This window comes from Juglans microcarpa x Juglans regia, chromosome 7D, assembly GCF_004785595.1.
Source record: "Juglans microcarpa x Juglans regia isolate MS1-56 chromosome 7D, Jm3101_v1.0, whole genome shotgun sequence".
Lineage (NCBI taxonomy): Eukaryota > Viridiplantae > Streptophyta > Magnoliopsida > Fagales > Juglandaceae > Juglans > Juglans microcarpa x Juglans regia.
In genome coordinates, this window is record NC_054606.1 from 3,292,207 (window position 1) to 3,295,571 (window position 3,365).

Below are 3,365 nucleotides of genomic sequence, written 5' to 3' on the forward strand. Positions count from 1 at the left end.
GAGAGTTTTGTTAACGCAGGATTGAGAGTTGAGATGAGAATTTTATGTTTTGTTTAAAAATTTATTTTGTTTGATTTATAAATTTATTTTAACTTATTATTATATTTTTTTAAAATTTTAATACAAAATATAATAAATAATTCAAATTTTTCAAATTTTAAAACAATAATAATATTAAAAAATAATATTTTGACAATAATTTATCATCTCAACTCAACTCAATTTAGTTTAACATCTAAACATAACCTAAAATATTATGTCTTAATATTATTATTGTTTTGAAATTTGAAAAAGTTGAATTAGAATTTGAAATAGTTGAATTGTTTATTATATTTTGTATGAGGATTTAAAAAATGTGTAATGATGATATGAGATGAGTTCAATATCTCGTTTACATTCAAAATCCACATCAACTAATCTCATCTCATCATTATAAATTTCTCAAATTTTTACACAAAATACAATAAATAATTCAATTTTTATTCTACTATTCACAAACCATTTCAATTCATTTTGTGTTTTGTTTTGTGCCCCAAACTAGCCCGTCGATGAGATAAAATTTTATAAAAACTAATTGGAAGAGAAAAAGAGTTAAGAAAAAATTATAAAATTAAAATATTTTTAGAATACTATTTTTGTTTTGACATTTAAAAAAGTAAATTATTTTTTACTTTTTATTTAAAATTTTGAGAAAATTTTAATGATTATTTTAAAAAATTTATATTTCAATTATGTTTGAAAACGAGAAGATACGATAAGATGATATGAAAATTTTGAAATGAAATTTATTTTCAAATAGACATTTATTTGAAAATAAGTAAGGGGATGAACAGTTTTCTCATCAATTACACCTTTTTTTTTTTTTTTTTTTCCATGGTTCTCTCGTGTTTTTGCTCTTTTGCCGATTAAGGTGAGTTTGAATATTGTGGTTTTTTTTATTTTTGGATAGGTTGGATACTAAATTGAGATGAAAATTAAAAGTTAAATAAGATATTATTTTTTAATATTAATATTATTTTAAAATTTTAAAAAATTAAAATGTTTATTATATTTTATATGAAAATTTAAAAAAATTATAATGATTTAATGAAATTAGTTGCAACAAATTGTGTTTTGAGATTAGTTGCAACAAAACAACTGAATATGGAAAAAATGAGAATGTTTTATGTTATAGTTGCAAAAAAATAGAGACTTAACAATTAAGGTGAACATTTTTTCTCATATTCTGGAGTTCAAAATTTTTACATTATAATTAGAATATATTAATTTTTAATATCAATAAATCATAATTTATTTACTATTATTAGATATCAAGTTTCTGATATTTTTATGAACAATAAGAAAATCTTAAAATATAGATAAAACTATTACATTTCATAATTATATATATTAATCTATTTTTTATTATTACATATTTTTACAGAAATCTCTTATTTTTAAAAATAATTTTTTATATTTATGCAATTGGGCACACGTGCAATGCACGTGTTTGCCCTTTGCTAGTATATATATATAAAGTAGAACGGTTTCTTCTAAGTCTATCTATATGTTACGTTTGTTTGAAAACAAATTAAAAAAATATTTTTTGATGAAAAAATTACAATTATTTGACTTTTTAAAGATTATGACTATATCCTTAAAATTTTAAAAGTTGTAATTATTTAAAAATTGTATGGGTATTTTCTTCCATTAACAATCTTTTTAAAATAATTCGAATTATGTTTCACATTATTGAGGAAAATCGTGTTTTTCCTCAACTGTACTTTTTAGCTTATTTAAGATTAAAAATGTTTTAATATACAACACCCAAACAATTAAATATTTTTTTTAAAGAGCTCTTAAGACTATTTAAACGCTTTTTAAGACCCTACCGCAACCCCAAACACGTCCTAAATGCATGTTTGGGATTGCGGTGAAAAATATAGTTTATAACTTTAGCGCTTATAATTTATAACTTAAGTAATAAATTTTACTATTAAAAAATTATTTATTGTTTGGTAACCATATGTTTAAAGTACTTTCAAATATGTTATATTTGTTTGGAAACAAATTAAAAAAGTATTTTCTAAAATAGAAATGGCGATTATTTAATTTTCTTTAAAGATTATAATCATATCCTTTAAAGTTTGAAAATTATAATTATCTGAAAGTTGTATGTCTATTTTCACCTATCGACATTTTTTTTTAAAATTCGAATTATATTTCGCATTATCCGAAAAGCATGTTTGAGGAAAAATATCAAATTTTCCTTAAACGTACTTTTTGACTTATTTGAGATTAAAAAATACTTTAATATGTAACACACAAGCAACCTAAATTCTCTATTAAAGAGTTTTAAAGACTATCTAAATACTTTTTTAAGACTTATAATGCAACTCTAAACAGATTCTAAATTTACCTCATTTTATTAGATTAAATTTTTAGAATAAGCCGTAATTTCATGCCATCCTTTTAGAGGAGAAAAAGAAGTCAAGAGTAGCAATGATAAAAAATGGCGTCCGAACCAAGCTTCAGCATGATGATAAGATTCACTGACCTTGAACCATTCAAATATATTCCGTTTTCTCGAATATGATGGATGGAAATTAGTTTTCGTGGAGGATAAGTTCACGGCGCTAATCTATGTTAGCGGCCCCAAAGTAGGAAAAGATAGAAGCTGCCAATTTGTCCAACCAGCGAACTCTTACTAAGAAAATGTCAACAAAGACTCAAAACATCAATTAAAAGTAATCCGGGGCTGAAGGGAATTAGGCAATCAGTATCTATTGTTTCTCTTTCAACTCAATAATAATAAGAGGACATTGTCCCCACTCACTCCTAAAAAAAATTCTATAGTTTCGCCGGAAAAGGTGGAGGCCTCGTCTTCCCATCTCCTTCCTTCATTTCTCATTTTTCATTCACATTCTCTATTTTTTTTCTTATTTTTTATTTTATTATTTTTTCTTTCAAGATTAAAAAAATCAAATTTATAGTTTTCTAATAACTCTCGAGAAACACGCGTAGCACAAAAAGACCCTTAGGCTGCAAATCGTTCGGAAGATAGTGACAGTTTTGCATAAATCAATGCACGTGGTCCTCACGTGCCGCTCACAATTACGCATGGTTCTCATGTATCACCCCTTCCCACAGCTCTTTTCGCCACACGCACTGGATCACCATAATCGCCAACACAAATCTTTTAGATCTAACTTTTGTGACTGAAAAGAGTCAAGCTCATTACCTTCACCCACCATCAAAGTCTACCGGAATTTAAAAATATACGTGTCTGTGTCATGATCATGTGTGAAAGTTACCATATCATCTGCAGACCCAATATCAGAGATAAAAAAGTAAGAAAAACATGGTCATGAAACGTACCTTGAATG